Source organism: Dasypus novemcinctus, chromosome 22 (assembly GCF_030445035.2).
Source record: "Dasypus novemcinctus isolate mDasNov1 chromosome 22, mDasNov1.1.hap2, whole genome shotgun sequence".
Classification (NCBI taxonomy): domain Eukaryota; kingdom Metazoa; phylum Chordata; class Mammalia; order Cingulata; family Dasypodidae; genus Dasypus; species Dasypus novemcinctus.
This window is the reverse complement of record NC_080694.1, coordinates 19,462,178-19,482,582: the sequence shown is the minus strand read 5'-3', so window position 1 is coordinate 19,482,582 and position 20,405 is coordinate 19,462,178.

The window sequence follows — 20,405 nt, the reverse complement described above, 5'->3', positions numbered from 1 at the left end:
AGATTAGTGATACTGACCAGACTCAGAGTTTGAATAAATTTCCAATTGAGAGCTTCATTAGCCATGCAGCGACAATGTGGCCTTACCCTTACACTACCAAGAAATGAAAGACCTTCCAAATGATGTGTTTGACTCTTATGATGATTGTCATCCTGTGCAGCAGCCCTTGTGGATGCATCCCTAGGAAGAGGCTTCCCTAGGAATCCCTCCACATTGAAAGCCCTCAGCACAGGGTCAGGATCAAATCATTTGTTGGAGGGGCTTAGTAGTGTTGGGAATACTGATGAGTCATTTCAGATATAATAGCTTTAAAACTCTCATGACTGGCTTGCCTCGCTGTCACTTTTGCAGAAAATCCTCTTGAGAAAATACCTGTGAAGAAATAAATTTATTTTGAGATTATTGGGGTGCAGCTAAACTCAAATAATTACACTTGCAATTGTCTTAAAATTAGCCCAATAAACATTTTTTAGGCATTTAGCATTAACTGGCTTTGCATACCCCAGGAAATTAGCCCAACATAGGCTCTCAATTTGTAGGTAAGCATGGATGTTTATATGGTCCCAAGCTGCCTTGGCATGACTTGCCCTGCTTCCCCTTCAGGGACTCCTTCCCACCTGTAGCCTTTGGAAGCTTTTTTGTAGGAGTACATCCTACAAAACAGTCAACACCATGCCCGATGAATAGATTGTCACTGCCAATCTATGTCTTCTGGGTCAACAACAAAATCCTCCATTTAAATTGCCCACAGTTGCACATGTTGCTAAAGTGCTTCCTGTGTTTCCTGAGCATGTGAATTGTGGAATTTCCTTTCCGACCCAAAAAGGGGCTTCACCTGGTGTTCCACTGCTTTTTTTTAGCTGCCTCAAGGGTAGAGAGGGGAGCTGTGGAAGGGGAGCAGATACCTGGATCCTGGCCCCAGATTTGGACAGGAGGTACGTCCCAAGTGGGAAACATGTCATGGGGAGTCAAGAAGGAGGAACAGGTGCCAGAGAGCATCCTCCCTTCACTCAGGCTCTTCTCTCTATATTTTATCCCAGCTCCAGCTGTCACGCCCAGGCTTCGATTGTAGCACCGGGGACATCTTGATCACACATATGTGATGTTACAGTGGGGCACCACTTCACATCACCCTCCTCCCCCCAGGTGCTTGGCTCCCTCCATGGAGTCCCCACCCTCTCAGAGCCCTCCCTCTCTTATGCCCATCAACTCTCTGCTGTGTCCTTTTAGGAACTGTCCACAGAGATCTAGAAAGTTCATCTGGGTAGAAGCTAAATGTCTGTCTCCATGCAAGTGATTCTCTAAGAGGGCTAGGAAAAGTGAGGAATGGGATTTGCCCAAGACTGGGGGTTTCCCAGAGGCCCTCTAATTTTCAACCTGTGTCCTGCAGGGGTGGGGGGAGTAGTTGAAAAAAGCCTGTGGGTATACCCATACTCCGTTTACACTGATGCTTCTAGTTTTCAGAATGTCTGCATTTGAAAGAAGTGATTGAAATCTGCTATAGGTTTGGAAGCAAAGGTAAGGGAATGTATCTTTTTTTTCTATCTGATTGCACCATGCTCTTTTTGGTGCTTCATTTTGCATGTAGGGGCAGGGGCTGCACCTCACTGCACAGGTCTGGGATGCCTTTATTTTTTAACAGGAGGTTCCAGGAATTGAACCTGAGTCCTAAATATGGTAAATGGGCGCTCAATTGCTTGAGACACAGCTGCTTCCTTAGAGTTGCATCTTAAATGATCAACCAAGCCTGAAGCCATCTATAGGAAATTATTCTCAGATAACTAAAAGAACTTCATTAATGCCACATTTGGGAACCTGCACTAAATTCCTGTGACAGGTGACATCCTTCCATCTAAGCCCAGAAGCTTCCTGTGGAATAACAGTGTGAGGACTGGTCTCTAAAGGTAAGTTCATTCTTAAGCTGAAATTCAACAAGTGTTTTAGGCAAAGTCCTCATAGTGGTGACCCATTTGGGGATGAGACCTTTATCCCAAGATTGCCCTTCATATATCTCTGCTTTGGCATCTGGCTTTGGCTGAGAAAATCCTGGGGAGGCCTGTGGAAGGAGGTTGGTAGGAGAAGACCATAGGATGGCCAGCCAGTGGCCACTATATGGAGCTGATGCCACCCTTGACCTGAGAACACAGAGACTGCTGATCCCCAGATCTTGGGGACGGGCAAATGGGAACCATCTGTGATCTTATGTATGCAATGGTCAGGGTTTCTGTTTATTCCAGGCAAGGTGTTAAAACATCAATAACAATACTACGGGAAGTAAGACCAATAGAAGTGACTACTAGTCACTGCTCTTGGATAAGAATTGTTCCAATAGTCACAGTTCCTCAAGGGGCAGGGGACTGGGCTTTTTTATACAGGAGGAGGAGGCAGGGACACTTCTGTAAAGGGGTGTGTGGACCCATGTAGAGTGGATGCCTGGGTTTGATCTGTGACTGATGTGTGACCCTCCCTCCTGCTGATAGCTCACCTGGCCCAAGGCTTGCTGGCAGTAGGAGCCTTGGTTGATCCAGACTGCCTGGTAACATGGGCAGAGGGATTTCCTCACAAAAAATGTTCCATGACTGTGTCAAAGGGGCCTCCCCAAGGCTGGAGATATACTCAGGGTATCTTCTACCACAAGGCTCAAAGAAAATTTCTGTCCATACCATCATCTCCATCTTTTTATGTAAAAATGTGGCCTTATGAATTGTTGGTGGGAATCCGCCTTGTCTATCAGCCAGCTCTGCAGAGAACTGTCTCTCTCCTTTTGTAGGTAAATAGAGGAGGGCCTCAGAGTCTTTAGTGTTAGGAGTCAATTACCTCTGTCTCTTTTCTTTCTGGGATGAGAGGGGCCACTCACACCCCCAATTACACTTACCAGGCTGCCCTTTCTCCTCATTCCCCTATTTTTCACCCTGTTCATGATCATTTTTATGTTTTTTTTTTGAGTTCTTGTGACCAAGAAAACAGCCGCTTAAAGATTTGTGTACAAGATTGTATGTGGAAATATTTTCCATTCTCTTGAGTAAATATGTACAAGTGGGGCTAAAGGACTATTTGTTAAGTGTATGATTTACTTTAGAAGAAACTGATATTATATTCCAAAGTGGCAGTTTTGTTTTGTTTGGTATTCATATGAGTAAAACATATGAGTTCCTATTGTTCTGCGTTCATGCCACTATTTGATATTCTCATTTTTTTCAAAGTAGTGGTAGTGGTGTCTTAGGAGGTTCTAATTTGCATTTCCCTCATGGCTAATATGTAGAACTTTTTTTCATATATTTTTTCCTACCTATGTATTTTTTTAAAAGGTACCATTAGGATCACTTAGGTATTTCTAAAATTAGAATGTTTGTATTCTTATGGTTGAGGTTTTTTCTAATGGTCAAAGAAGAAGCTTCCTTCCTTCATTTTTCTCCCCATTGAAAGTAACTGTGACATTCAGAACATAGCCTGCTGCAAAACACAATGAGACATTTAATCATGAGCTGTACTAGGTTAGACATGCTTATGATTAACCAGGAAAATAAATTCATGTGTTATGATTCATTGTTAATTCTCCATCAAGGCTAGAAACAGGAGAATATATATGGTTGAGTTTTGAGTATTCTTTGTATATATCTCTAAGGAAGAAATACAAATGGCCAAAAAGCACATGAAAAGATCCACAGTTCTGTGGTAACCACTCTGGTCAAGGGCAGTCTGGGGCACCTCCCTGAAAAAAAACTCTCTTCTGAGTCCCGAGCTTATACCGACCTGCTTAGGTTAAGAGGCGCCTTGTGTTCCCACAAGGGACACAGCTTGGGATGGATGAAACAAAAGGCCGAGTGAGTGTTGTGCAGTGTCAACACACAGAGGAAATGTGGGAAGCACACAAAGTAGGACCCCATTAAGTTATAAGCAGAAAAACTTTCCCTGAGTTTTCCGCGAAGATGTGGCATAAAGTTCTAGCCAGGAAATGTTAGAATGCTTTGTGAACTACAATGGCTGGCTTTTGGCATGGGCTGGCCCCAGGAGGGCACCTTTGACCCCGGATCATCTGTAAAGTCCATGAGATGTTAACGAGAAAACCAGAGTACCCTGGCCAGTTCCCCAACATTGATGCCTGGCACGGGGACCAGGAGGGAGTGAGGATTCAACAGTGAGCCCCTGACACTAATGACTATGCTTGTGAGCTGATAAGCCTAAAATAAGAACAAGGCCTAGAGCAGCATTGTGCCTGGGAATTTCCTCCTGTCAGCCTTCATGTTACTCAAATGTGGCCAGTCTCGAAGCCTAACTCAGCATCTAAATGCAATGCCTTCCCCCCAGCATGGGACATGACACCCGGGGATGAGCCTCCCTGGCACCGAGTGACCACTATCAACTACCAACTGATGATGCAACTGGAAAATGACCTTATACGGAAGGTTCAATGCAGATCAGCAGAATATCCCTGTCTACATAAAATAACATGACTTTAAAACGCTGTTTGACCTAATGTAAGGGGGAAATGGAAAGGAGAAAAGAGTTTATATGGCTATGAGTCTCTAAAAAAGAGTCTGGAGGCTGGCAGAAGGATTGCCCTTATGCACAACTGAGCAGAGTCTGAGAGACAGATAAAGCAGATACAACCCCCAGATATTGGTTCCTTTGAGGGCTAAAGAGACCCATGGGAGTTATGGTCATGGCCGATGGGGTTAACTACCAGGTCAGATGGCCCCTCTTCGGAACTGGTGTTTATGTGTGATGAATCTGGACTCAGATGGGATCTCTCTTCATAAGACTTTCATGCTAATGTGCTGGAGTTGCAGTTAGTGTTGGGGTTTAAGATATATTTAGGGGATTTGAATCTCTGGACTGACAATGTGATAGCCAGGTCCTGAGCCTCAACAGACTCCAGCACCTACAATCTGATTTATTGGACTCACCACACTCAGCAAAATGGAGTTGAAGAAGGACAACCTCCACAGCATGGAGCCTAGAGTGATTACAACTGAAAGTGGAAGGATTGCATCCAGCATCCATGTGGAATCTGAGCCTCCTCTTGACATAGAGGTGCAATGGACACAACCAATCCAATGTCCACATAGAAAAGGTGGCATTGGATTGGGAAAAGTGGACATGGTGGCTGATGGGTATGGGGAAAGGCAGGAAGAGATGAGAGGTGGAGGCGTCTTTGGGACATGGAGCTGCCCTGGATGGTGCTTCAGGGGCAATCACCGGACATTGTAAATCCTCACAGGGCCCACTGGATGGAATGGGGGAGAGTATGGGCCATGATGTGGATCATTGACCATGAGGTGCAGAGGTGCCCAAAGATGTACTTACCAAATGCAATGGATGTGTCATGATGATGGGAATGAGTGTTGCTGGGGGGGAGAGGTGGGGTGGGGGTGGTGGGGTTGAATGGGACCTCATATATATATATTTTTAATGTAATATTATTACAAAGTCAATTTAAAAAATTGCAGTAATTAAAAAAAAAAGAAATCATTGATTCCTGGCAGGAAACTGCGAGTCAAAGTCCGCCCTAGTTAAGGAAATGTACGAGTAAGGAAGCCAGGATTTGCCTGATATAAAAGCCCACAGGTGCTCTCTCAGGAACCAGGCCAAACAGGTGCCTTGCAAAGGGTCCAGAGAAAGTAAGCCCCAAATCTAGTGACAACCCACCCATTCTAGAGGGGCCACCACCTTATGAGATTGTTCCTACAGTGCCAGTGCCGAGGAGTGGGGATGAGCCAATTTTCCCAAGCAATGCAACCTCGCTGCCCTGACGGCCATCTCCACTGCCGTCCTCCCTGAGCAGTATGACCTCGCTACCCTGACAGCTGTCTCCACTGCCTTCCTTCCTGAACAGCATGACCTCACTGGCCCCACACCCACCATCCTCCCTGAGTAGCACTTCCTCGCAGCCATTCCTGCAGCCACTTCCACTGTCATTCCCGCAGCCGATTCTGCAGCTGCTTTCTCCAAGCAACACAGCCCAGCTGTTCCTACAGCCACTCCCACAGTCCTTTCCACAGCCGGTTCAGTTCCACGGCCACTTTCTCCAAGAAACAGGAGCCAGCTGCTCCTGCAGCTGTTTCCATAGCCGGTTTCGCAGCTGCTTTCTCCAAGCAACACAGCACAGCTCCTGCCGCAGCTGCTCCCACAGGAGGTTCTGCAGGCAATTTTTCCAAGCAACATGGCCCAGCCATTCCCGCAGCCGCTCCCACAGCCGCTTTCTCCAAACAATGCAGCCTCTGCACCTCTGCAATGGCTGTTTCCACCAATCTTGACCACTGGCAGCATAGTGCTGGCCATCACTCAGGAAGGAGTCCCTGAAAGATGACAACTCAGACCACGAGGAGCCCCAGGGACAGGTGGAGCAGGGAGAAGGGCCACCTTACAACTACCTCTCTCTGAAGCCTGGGCTCCAATTTATTATGATGCTGATGACCATATATAAGGAGGACACTTCACTACTACTGATCTCTTTATCTGGAAAAGTCACACCCCACATACCTGGAGAAGCCTCAGGTCATGATGGACCTCTTCCAGTCCATCATTCAAACCTGCAAACCCACCTGGGCTGACTGCCTGTAAGCAGCTCCTTATGACCTTACTCAACTTCAAGGAGAGAATGTGAGTCACAAAAGGAGTTTTCACCTGGCTCAAGGAGCACCCATCTGGGGGAAGCCTGGACAGGGATCAATATGCCCACACTAAGTTCCCAGGTAAGGACCCCCGATGGGATCCCAATGACATGACCAGCCCCAACTGATTAGAAACTTTCCATTGGGCCTTAGTTGAAGGGTTCAGAGCTGGGAGCCAAAAGGTAGTAAACATGGCAAAGACCACCCAAGTCCTACAGACTCTCGAGGGAAGTTGGCTCAATTCTGACAGGATTGACTCCTGACATTTATTTCAAACTTTGGGGTGTGATACGATACTACTTTTGTTGTTGATTTTCAATTTGTTCTACTTTTTAGCCATGGTAGATCTTTGCAGTGCATCCTATTGCTCTTTACTATAACCCTATCATTGACGGGTTTATTTTACATCTATTTACTTTTTGGTACTACAAAATTTCCAGATCCTTCTTGCATATTTGTTTTCTAGAAAGAAAAATTTCTCTAAGAAGGCATTTATTGGAGAATGGTTTTAAAACCTGAAGTCTGGGCATTATCTCTGCTCATTGTTACTGTAGCCTTGAGGGCCTCTCTGCAGAGAGTGTAAGGAAATATATGTTTATATACTAAGATGTGTACATGCACATATCTAGAACAAGAAACCCTCCCTTCAAGAAATTCTAAAGAAAATTCTGCAGGAAGAAAGGAAAAAACAGGACAGGCAGAGTTCGAGGAGAGTGTAAGAGCAACAAAAAAGACAAAAAGACAAGGGACCCAACATGTGGCTCTTCTCTACATGTTATTTACATAAAGCCATGTGTTGGCACTATCCTTGTTAAATACATGAGCCAGAGCATTATGTTTTTGGTCTGTTCATGTGCCAGTTGAACCCTTAATCTAAGCAGTTTCAACACTTACTCTCCAGTTCATTGGACCTATGTAGAACAACTAATAAGGAGATGCTAATGGACAACACCTATCCCAAGGAGCAAAGAATGTCTGCACCTCTAAGCAAGCTAGTTCCACCCATATATCCCAAGGGATCTAAGCCCCCTCTCAATTAGAAACAGTGGGCATCACCATCACAAAAACCTGAAGATTGGGGAATGAACAATGGACTAAAGTAGACATTGTTTTTATATTATAGACTTATTATTCTAGCAATGGAAGAATGTTTATCATTGATATAAAGGCCATGGACACCAGAGATTCTGAGAGGAGGGAGCAGGCAGAATAGGTGTAATATCAGGGCATTTTCAGGACATTGGGATTGTTCTGCATGATATTGCAATGATGGATACAGGCCATTATATGTTTGTCATTACCTAAAATTGTGCAGGACAGGCTCTTAACTATAATATAAACTATAATTCATGGTTAGCAGCATTGTTTCTATATGCGTTCATCAATTGTAGCAAATGTACTATACTAATGAAAGATGTCGTTACTATGGGAAAGAGTGGGAGGGTGAAGGGGTGGGACATATGGGTTCCCTCTATATTTTATGTAACATTTATGTAATAAAAACCTACTTTAAAATTTTAAAAATTTAAATAAATAAAAGAATAAATAAACTCATAAAAAAACTTTTAAAAATTAAACATCATCTGTCATTAGGGAATTGGCAGACTATGAACACGATAATATATGACCACATGCTTGTCAGAAGAGATAAAAACCTAAAAACTGAGAATTCCAATTGCTGTTGAGTATATGGAACTATGGAGCAATACAACTCTCATTCACTGCTAGTGAGAACACAAAATGGTTCAGCCAGAAGACAGTTTCTTTTAAAACTAAACATTGTCTTACCATACAATCCAGCAGTTTTGCTTTTAGGTATATATATATGATATGAAAATTAGAGTCCATACAAAAGTCCACACATGAACGTTTACAGCAGCTATATTTGTAAGCTCCAAATCTGAAAGCAAACAAAATGTTGGTCAACCACCACAACAGGGAACAGAGAAAGTCCACAACTACAAGCAGAATTCCATTCATCAGACATGTGGGATCTAAGGCCCCTCTTGATTTAGAGGCGGAGTGGTCATCACCATCCCAAGATCCTCAAGATAGAGGAACAAAATAAGAATTAGAGTGAACTTAATGGTATTCTACTATAGACTTATTGTGACTCTAGCAATTGAAGAAATTGTGTCACTGTCATAGAGAGAGTGACCACTGGAGTTGTTGAGTGCAGGGAGAGGGAAGAAGAGGGTGTGATATGGTGGCTTTTTTGGGGACTTGGAGTTGTCCTGAAATATATCACATGGACAGATGCAGGATATTATGTATCCTACCATATCACACTGAATGGACTGGAAGAGAGTGTAAACTAACATGTAAACAATAATCCAAGCTTTGTAGCAATGATCCAAAAGATATTCATTAAATAAAGGGAATGTGCCACACTGATGAAAGGTTATTAATGTGGGAGGATGGGGAATTTAGGGAGTGGGGTATATGGGATGTCATATTTTAAAATGTAAAATTTAGTGTGATCTATGTATCTTAAAAAAAGAAGACCATAATAATTTTTGCTAAAGAAATCTCATAGCGAATTTATAAAAACAAACAAGAAAAATCTTTACCTTTCAGTGAACATACTCTAATAATGACTGAAGTAATAAATGCACAATTATGTCATTATGGCAAATACAACAAATTTTACATGTCACGGGAATTGTTTGCTTTTTAATATGTATCAATAAAGTTGATTTCTTTTTTAAAGAGAACTATTTTTAAAACCTCACCACATTATTGACTCCATATTTGTGTCCATGTCATCTCTTCTTCGTGTACTTCTATCCTTTTCTCCTTCTGAAATTACTCTAAATCCTCCTTCAAGCCTTATTACAATTAAAATCTTCCTTGTGATGCCTTTACTAACCTCCCCAGGATGAGTCTGTAATTTTTGATCCACTTCAGCAGAATTCCAGAGCCACATATATTGAATGACTAAAAGAAAAAAAAATGATAAACACAGGTAAACAGATAATTTCTACAAGTGTAGAGAAAGAAGAATAAGTGAAACAAGGAAACAATGCTTCTGAGAGAGGGAAGACCCAAGAGTAAGAGATCAGAGGAAACAGATTGGGAAAAAAAATCTATTTTAGTTTATCTGCTATTTTCACTCAGGCTTTTTAATAAGACAGAACTTTGTGTTTTAAGCTTTCTCTGTGGTCATAATCTGCTGATTTCCTTAAAGCTTCTACCAATAAAAGGTGTTCATGGAGTCAAAAATATATTCCCCCAGTACCTGTGAAGATTCTGTAAGTCGCTCTGAAATTATCAAGGCAGGGTCTAAGTTCACCAATGCAGGTTCTTCCTTGAATGATGAAAGAAGTTGGAAGCTCTGTTCCCAAGAAGTGAAGTGAGATGGAACGAGTCATAAGGTCTGTAGAAGACAAATTGTGTTTTCTTTGATATAGTGAAGGAGAAGCACTAGATTATCTGAGCAATTAGGGATTCCATTCCCATGAACCACATTAATGAAGTATTCTTTTGTCCCTGAGATAATTATTTCTCTGGAGATAAGAAAAGAAAACACAATGCAAATTTGCACCAGTTTAGTCCCTTGTGACCGCTTTGGAGCTCCATGTTCATCTCTTATCCCTGTGGACACCACCTCCCAGGAGGAGGTCACCCTTATTAAGGTGTGGGCTCTAGTCTTGTCAGGTTTCCCATACTGATTTCCCTCTTGTTGCTTCTGGAGAAAGATTCTGAATACACTAAACTATCTTATTTCCCAATTTTTCTCCTCTGGAGTTGGCTGTCATGAATGGAGACACCCACTCACAAGTGAATTTCCTCTTGTCTCACTGCTTCTCCTTTCTCCCCCATAATTAGCAATATCTGTTCAACCCACACAATCATCTGGTTTCTCAGTCATTCAACAATATTTATTCAGCAATACTGTATGGTAAATCTTAAAGTACATTCTGGGAATGAAGAGAAGACAAAGGTACTGTGTTTTCTAACAAACTGTTCACAATTTTAAAAAGCCAAGAAATGAGCACTCACACAATCCTTAGAAGCCTGCCCCTGGTGCACCTTGTGCCAGATGTCCACCATCCAATACCCTAAAACAGTAACCCTTCCTTACTATATCATCTACAGAGTTTTCTCAAGGATGGATATAAGACATTTAAAATTACACAAAAATATATATAGGGGCTGATAGGCTAAATATAAATCATAATGTAATACATAAGAAAACTAAAAATATAGAAAATTGTATAGTCTAAAATATAAACCACAATGTAAACACAAATGTTACCTTATTTGAAAGCTATTGTCTCATATCTGTACATCAGTTTTAGTAAATATGGTATGAATATGTTAAAAGATTACTGCTGTGGAAGGGAAAAGATATTATGTTGGATATGTGGAATTACTGTATATTGTATATATGAATTACTGTGATCTAAAACTCTTGTGAAGATAAGCTTAATAATTAGAAAAAAGAAAAGAAAAAGATAGGATGTTGAATTTTTCCAAATTAATATATACTCTATATCTAACCTTTAAACTCATCGTTATATTCCATTTTACTATTAAGGGAACCTGGCAATATATTGGGCTTCACTTTTTAGGAAGTTTTGTATCACAGAGAGGTTCAACAATGGCAGGGGAGGAATACTGCTGTGGGATGTTATTGACAGGGGACACATGGTTGACAGGGAATTCTACAGGGCATATATCCAAGGTACATAAAAATGTTTGGATATTTTCATAGTGGAAACAATTAAAAACAACTGAGGGAGTGCTGAGTTCCTAGCCAGGGGAGCTCTATCACAGTCCCTAAAGGAACAGCAACAATCCCCCAAGTGCAACAACAAAGACAAATAAGAATGAAGGTCCAACAATGAGCCTCTGCTACTAATCACTATGCTTGTGAGCCTGTGCACCTGAAATAAGAACAAGGCCTAGAGCAGCAATGTGCCTAAGAGTTACCTCCTGAGAGCCTCCGTGTTACGCAAATATGGCCGGTCTTGAAGCCAAACTCAGCATGTAAATTTGTTGCCTTCCCCCCAGTGTGGGACATGAATCCCAGGGATAAGCCTCCCTGGTGCCAAGGGATTAATACCAAGTACTAGCTGATGATGTAACTAGAAAATGACCTTGAATAAAAGGCTCAACTCGGACCAGCAGAATATCTCTGTCTACATATAATGACAGGAGTTAAAAATGCTTTTTGACCTAAATTAAGGGGGAAATGGAAAGGACAAATGAGTTTATATTTCTATGAGTCCAAAAAAGAGCTGGGAGTTTATCAGAGGGGTTGCCCTTATGCACAACTCAGCAGAGTCTTAGAGACAGATAAAGTAGATAGAACCCCAGGTATTGGTTCTTCTGAGGGCTACAGAGACCCACAGGTTTTATGGTAATGGCAGATGCAGTTCAGTGCCATGTCAGTTGGCCCTCCTTTGGAGTTTGTGTTTCTGTGTGATGGAGCTGGACTCAGATGGGATCTCTTTTCACAAGCCTTTCCTGTTACTTTACCAGAATTGTAGTTGTTGCTGGGGGTTAATATATACCCAGGGGATCTGAATCTCTGGACTGACCATATGATAGCCAGGCCCTGAGCCTCAACAGACTTCAGCTCCTACACTCTGGTTTATTGGACTTACCCCAGTTAGATAACATGGAGTTGAAGAAGGTCAACCACCACACCATGGAGTCAAGAGTACCTACAACTGAAAGCAGGAGAATTGCATCCAGCATCCATGTGGAATCTAAGCCCCCTGTTGACATAGATGTGGAATGGACACAACCAATCCAAGGTTCACAGGATGTAGGAATAGAATATGGATTAGAGTGGACTTACTGATATTCTATTCATGAACTATTGTGATTAGTAATCGAAGAAAATGTGGCATTGTTGTGGAGAAATTGGCCATGGTGGCTGCTGGGTGTGGGGAATGGGATGAAGAGATGAGATGTAGAGGCATTTTGGGGACTTGGAGTTGTCCTGGGTTGTGCTGCAGGGACAATTAGCGGACATTGTAGGCCCTCCCATGGCCCATTGGATGGAACATGGGAGAGTGTGGGCTATGATGTGGACCATTCACCATGAGGTTCAGCGATGCTCAGAGATGTATTCACCAAATGCAATGAACGTGTCATGATGATGGAGGAGAATGTTGCTATGGCGGGAGTAGTGGGGTGAGGGGAGTAGGGGGTATATGGGGACCTCGTATTTTTTGAATGTAATATTAAAAAAATGAATAAAGACCAAAAAAAGTGAAAATATAATAAAGATGCAGAATCAGGATTATAGTAAAAAAAAAAAAGTGTTTTCTCAACATTATAATATCAACCACGCACACATCAATCCTGCGTGTTCACCTTTCCACCCCGAACATACCCACAATTCCATGGACCATCTGACCCAGTGTATTATATTCGTGGGTGTAGAGCAATACAATGAGCAAGAATTGTTGTACACCGATAATGGAGAGGACACATAGGTGATCTCAAATAGAGGAGAGAGTATCTCTCAAGAGCAAGGCTGGCTCCAAATGGGAGAGGATAGACCAGTTTGTCAAGCCCTCAGCATTGTTGCAAGTATCTAGGAATCTTGTCCTTCAAGCAATGAAGCTTGGTTGCCAATGTGGTCCCCAAGGAGAGGGAGAGAGAGAGAGAAAATAGATGGAAGAGGGGGTAACTGGGGGTAAATGGAAGTGTTCTGTATGATCTTGCAATGATGGATACAGGCCATGATAAATTTCAACAAAAATTTATAAAAGTGTATGGTCTAAATTGTAAACCATATTGTGTACTACTGAGCATGTTTGGTAGCTATCCAATATTTGTACATCGGTTGTAGCAAATGTAACATCCACATGTAAAAACATCATTGGTGAGGAAGAGGGAGGATTTTGGGTATATGGGAGATACCTATATTCTGTGCATGACTTTACTGTGACCTTAAACTTTTTTGAAGATATAATGAAAAATAAAAGAAGCAAGACACTGAGGAAGAAATGGAAGAGATTGCCTTGCCACTATATATACAAGACAACACCTATTAGAGTGATGAAAGGCAAAACCTTAAAAAAAAATTATAAAAATTTTCATTTTTGTTTTCTTTATATGAGGTTCTCATATATCCCCTCTATATGAGGTCCCCATATACCCCCCACACCCTCACCACACTCCTCCCCCCATAACAACAATCTCCATCATCATGAGGCATTCATTGCATTTGATGAATACATCTCTGAGCACCACTGCACCTCATGGCCAGTGGTCCACACCATAGCGCACACTCCCACATTCCACCCAGTGGGCCATGGGAGGACATACAATGTCTGGTAACTGTCCCTGCAGCACCATCCAGGACAACTCCAGGTCCAAAAATCGCCCCCACATCTCATCTCCTCCCACTTCCTACCCCCAGAAGCCACCATGGCCACTTTCTCCACACCAATGCCATATTTTCTTCGATTACTAATCACAATAGTTCATGAACAGAATATCAGTAAGTTCACTCTAATCCATACTCTTTTCCTCCATCCTGTGAACCTTAGAACGGTTGTGTCCACTCCACATCCATATCAAGAGGGGGCTTAGATTCCACATAGATGCCGGATGCACTTCTCCTGCTTTCAGTTGTAGGCTCTCTTGGCTCCCTGGTGTGGTGGTTGACCTTCTTGACCTTCATGTTAGCTGAGTGGGGTAAGTCCAATAAACCAGAGTACAGGGGTTGCAAGTCTGTTGGGGCTCAGTGCCTGGCTATCAGATGGTCAGTCTAGAGATTCAGGTCCTCTGGGTATACACTAAACCCTAGCACCAACTACAGATCCAGTAAAAGCAACAGGAGAGACTTGTGGACAAAGAACACATCTGAGGTCAGCTCCATCACACAGAAACACAAGCTCCAAAGTAGGGCCATCTGACATGGCACTGAACTCCATCTGCCATTACCATAAAACCTGTGGGTCTCTGTAGCCCTCAGAAGAACCAATACCTGGGGTTGTATCTACTTTATCTGTCTCTGGGACTCAGCAGAGGTGTGCATAAGGGCAACCCCTCTAATAAGCTCTCAGCTACTTTGGAGCCTCATAGCCATATAAACTCATTTGTCCTTTCCATTTCCCCCTTTTATTCAGGTCAAAAAACATTTTAACTCCTGATATTTTATGTAGACTGATATATTCTGCTGGTCTGAGTCGACCCTTTTATTCAAGGTCATTTTCTAGTTACATCATCAGCTGGTACTTGGTAGTAATCCCTCGGTGCCAGGAAGGCTCATCCCCAGGAGTCATTTCCCACACTGGGGGGAAGGCAACACATTTACGTGCTGAGTTTGTCTTTGAGACTGGCCACATTTTAGCAACACGGAGGCTCTCAGGAGGTCACTCTTAGGTCCCCTGCAGCTCTAGGCCTTGTTTTTATTTCAGGTGCACAGGCTTAAGAGCATAGTCATTAGTACCAAGGGCTCATTGTTGGACCTTCCTTCTGTTTTGGTCTTTGCCATTGCACTTGGGGGATTGCTGCTGTTCCTTTCAGGACTGTGATAGAGCTCCCCTGGCTAGGAACTCAGCACTCCCTCAGTTGTTTTTAATTGTAACCAGTATGAAAATATCCAAACATTTTTATGTACCCTGGATATATGCCCTAGAAAACTCCCTCCCAAACGTGCATCACCTGTCCATAACATCCCACACCAGTATTCCTACCCTGCCATTGTTGAGCTTCTCTGTGATCCAAAACTTCTTCAAAAATGAAGTCCAATATATTGCCAGGTCCATTAATAGTAAAAAGGAACATAGTGATGAGTGTAAAGGTTAGATATAGAATACATATTAATTTAGAAAAAATAACGTACAAATAAATTGGGGAATCAAAAAATTAAAAAATTCAAAGCTTTGTTTTTGATGCTCTGTTTTCCATCACTGCAATAAGTATTGCCCTGTATGCAAATTGGCAAGGCAACTTCTTCCATCTTTTCCTCACTGTCCATGTCCTTTCTTTTTCTTTTATTTCCTAATTATTAAGCTTACCTTCACAAAAGCTTTAGCGCACAGTAATTCACATATACAATATACAGTACTCTCACATATCCAACATTAAACCCTTTTCCCTTTCACAGCAATAATTTTTTTTACATATTCATACTATATTTACTGAAACTGATGTACAGATATTGACACAATACTTTCAAACAAGGTAACATTTGGGTTTACATTGTGGTTTATATTTTAGACTATACAATTTTCTAAATTTTTAGTTATCTTATGTTTTACATTATGATTTACATTTTAAAACATGGGACTGTATAATATTAAAAATAAAAATGATTTACACTTTAGCCTATCAACCCCTATACATTTTTGGTGTAATTTAACATGTCTTATATCCATCCTTGTATAATCTTGTGGAACACTTCTATTGCCCACACAGTTATATTGGTTCCATCTATTCAATACTTCTCTCCCCCTCCCATCAGGACCCACAGTGACAGTCAATCTTCACTGCTTGAAGGGCCATGTACAGAGATACTTGCAACAGTGTTGAGGGCTTGACATGCTCAACTGCCCTAATGCATTGGGTGCCACCATTTCTCTCAAGAGATACAATTTCTTCTATTTGAGAACATCAGTCCTCCCCAGGAAATGGGTATAACTTTGCTCTCATTATATGGGCCTCTATCCAATGATATAACCCACTATGGCAAAATGAGCACTCACACACTCCCTAGAAGCCTGTTCTGCATCAGATTATCACCTTTGAGCATCTTAAATAGGTAACTTTCCTTATTATATTTTTGAAAAAGTTTTCTCAGCATTGTATTCTCAACCAAATACCTGACAATCTCCTATGTTCCTATGTTCCCCCACCGTCCTCGTAATTTCTTGGGCAATATTACCCATCCTCCCATTGCTAGCTCCCCTCAAGCCCACAAAGCCCTACCCAAATTTAGCCCTATGTCCCATTTTACCCCTTCCTTGTGCAAATATCTTCAGCTTATATAGATTTCTCCCATGTAGGTGTCAGCTTACATCTTTCCTCTACCCCCCAATATTCTTTAAACCTATCATCCAGTCTCTAGCTCTCTGAGGCAGCTTGGTTTACTTATATCATTGAGATCATGTAGCATTTGTCCTTCAATGCTTGGGTTGTTTCACTCAGTATAAGGGTCTCAAGATTCATCCATGTTATCACTTGTGTTTGTAGTGTATTCATTCTTAAAGCTGAGTAGTATTCCATTGTATGGATATACCACATTTTATTTATTTATTTATCCATTCATCTGTTGGTGGGCATTTGGGTTGATTCCAACTTTTGGCAATAGGAAACAATGCTGCTATGAACATTGGTTTGCATATATCGGTTGTGTCCTTGTATTCAGTTCTACTGGGTATATACCCAGCAGTGGAATTGCTGGGTCATATGGCAAATCTATAGCTAGTTTTTTGAGAAACTGCCAAACTGTCCTCCAGAATGGCTGGATCCTTCTGCATTTCCACCAGCAATGGCTGAGTGTTCCCATTCCTCCACATCCTCTCCAGCACTTGTAGTCCTCTGTGTTTTTGATAGCTGCCAGTCTCATGGGAGTAAGACGATATCTCATTGTAATTTTGATTTGCGTTTCCATAACATCTAGTGATTTTGAGTATTTTTCATGTGCTTTTTAACCGTTTGTATTTTTTATTTGGAGAAGTGTCTGTTTAAGTCTTGCCACTTTTTAAGATGGGTAGGTTGTCTTTTTATTTTTTGAGATATAGAAGTTCTTTATATTTGAAGGATAGTAATCTCCTATCATATACATGGTTACCAAATATTTTTTCCCATTGGGTAGGCTCTCTTTTCATTTTCTTGACAAAGTCCTTTGAGGTGCAAAAGGCTCTAATTTTGAAGAAGTCTCATTTATCTATTTGTTCTTTTGCTGCTCTTGTTTTGGTTGTGAAATTCATGAAGCCATTTCCTATTACAAGGTCCTGTAGATGTTTCTCTACATTGCTTTCTAAGGTCCTTATAGTCTTGGCTCTTATATTTAGGTCTTTGATTCACCTTGAGTTGGTTTTTGTATAAGGTGTGAGTTGGTAATTCCCTTTCAGTGTGTTTGGTGGCCTCGGAATATCATGTGTCTGTATCTATGAGGATCTATGTCAGAATTTTCAAATTGGTTCCATTGATCAGTGTGCCTCTCATTGTGCCAATACCATGCTGTTTTCACTAGTGTACTATGTTTTGAAGTCAGGTAGTGTGATTCCTCCAATTTCATTTTTCTTTTTCAATATATCTTTGGATATTCGTGGCCTCTTTCATTTCCAAATAAATTTCATAGCTAGTTTTTCTAGTTCTTAAAGAATCCTGTGTTGATTTTTATTGGGATTGTATTGAATGTGTAGATCAGTTTTAGTAGGATAGACATCATACGAATATTTAGCCTTCATATCCATGAACGGGGAGTATTCTTCCTTTTGTTTAAGTTTTCTTTGGTTTCATTGAATAGTGTTGTGTAGTTTTCTGTGTATAAATTTTTTACATCTTTAGATAAATTTACTCCTAGGTATTTGTTTTTTTATTTACTATTATAAATGGTATTTTTTTCTTGATTGCCTCCTCACTTTTTTCATTATTGGTGTACAGACATGCTACTGATTTTTGCGCATTGATTTTATAGCCTTCAACATTACTGAACTCATTTATAAGTTCTAGAAGTTTCGTTGTAGACTTCTCAAGGTTTTCTATGTATAGGATCATATCATCTGCAAATAGTAAATTTTGACTTCTTCCTTTCCAATTTGAATGCCTTTTATGTCTGATTCTTGCTTCAATGCTCACCCAAGTACTTCTAACAAATATTAAATAGAAGAGGTGATAATGGGTTCCTTCCTTGTCCCTGATTTTAGAGGGAAAGATTTTCAAATTTCAAAATTGTAAATGATGTTAACTGGAGGTTTTCATATATATCTTTTATTATGTTCAGAAAGTTTCCCTCTACTCCAATTTTTGCAGTGTTTTTATTAAGAAATAGTGCTGTATTTTGTCAAATGCTGTTTCTGCATCTATAGATATGATCATGTGATTTTTTTCCTTCAATCTGTTTATGTGGTTTTTACATTAATGTATTTTCTTAGTTGGGAGGTTTTTAATGACTGATTCTATCTCTTTACTTGTGATTAGTTTGTTGAGATCATCAATTTCTTCTTTCATCAATATAGGCTGGTTATGTATTTCTAGAAATTTATCCATTTCCTCTGAATTGTCATTTTTGTTAGAATATAGTTTTTCAAAGTATACTCTTATGATAGTCTTTATTTCTGTGGGGCCAGTGGTGATATCTCCTTTGTTATTTCTTATTGTGTGTATTTGCATCTTCTCTCTTTTTTTCTTTGTTAGTCTAGCTAAGGATTGGTCAATTTTATTGATCTTCTCAAAGACCCATCTCTTGGTTTTGTTTATCTTTTCAAGTGCTTTCTTATTTTCTATTTCACTTAGTTCTGCTCTTATCTTTGTTATTTCTTTCTTTCTTCTTCTGGCGGGGTTACTTTGTTGTTTTTTTTTCTAATTCCTCCAAATGTGCAGTTCGTTCCTCAATTTTCCCTCTTTCTTCTTTTTTGATGTATGAATTTATGGTTATAAGTTTCCCTCTCAGTACTGCTTTTGCTGCATCCCATAAGTTTTGGTATGTTGTGTTATAATTTTCATTAGTTTCAAGGTAGTTATTAATTTCTTTTGAGATTTCCTCTTTGACCCACTGTATTTCAAAGAGTGTGCTGTTTAATTTCCATATCTTGGTGTGAAATCTGGGCCTCTGGCCCTTGCAAATTTTCAGCTTGATAGTGGTGTATTAAAGTCCCCCACTATAATTGTAGAGACATCTATTCCTACTCTTAGTTTCTCCAGTGTTTGCCTCAGATATTTGGAGGTACCCTTGTTAGGAGCATAAATGTTTATAACTGTTCTTTCTTTGTGAATGATTATCCCTTTCACTAATATGTAGTGTCCATATTTGTCTTTCACAATTGTTTCGCCTTTAAAGTCTGTTTTGTCTGATATTAACATAGTTACTCCTGCCCATTTTTGGTTATTATTTGCTTGTAAGATTCTTTTCCAGCCATTCATTTTGAACCTCCTTGAATCCCTGGGTCTAAGATGTTTTTCATGTAGACAACATATAGATGGATCATACTTTCTTATCCAATTTTCCAGTCTGAGTCTCTGGACAGGTGGGTTTAATTCATTGACATTCAGTGTTATCACTTTCAAGGAATTATTTATATTAGACATTTTTTCTTTGGATTTGTGTTTGTTATATTTTGTTTTGTTTTGTTTTGTTTTGTCTTTTTAATTGTTCTTACACTCTCCTCCAACTCTGTCTCTCCTGTTTTTTTCTTTCCTCCTATAGAATTTCCTTTAGTATTTCTTGAAGGGCAGGATTCTTGTTGGCATACTTTATTAATTTCTGTTTATCTGTGAATATTTGAACTCTCTATCATATTTGATTGTTAGTTTAGCTGGAAAGAGTATTCTTTTTTGGAATTTTTTTTTCATTTAGTACCTTGACTATGTCATACCACTGCCTTCTTGCCTCTATGGTTTCAGATGAGAAATCAGCATTCAATCTTATGAAGCCTCCTTTGTATGTGTGTTTTTTTTCTCTTGCTGCTTTTAGAATTTTCTCTTTGTCTTGAGCATTGGATAATTTGACAAGTATATGTCTTTGGGTAGGCCTGTTGGGATTTATGCTATTTAGGGTGCATTGTGCTTCCTGGATGTTCATCTCCCTCACTAGGTTTGGGAAGTTTTTAACCATTATTTCCTCCAACACCCCTTCTGTTCCCTTTCCCTTTT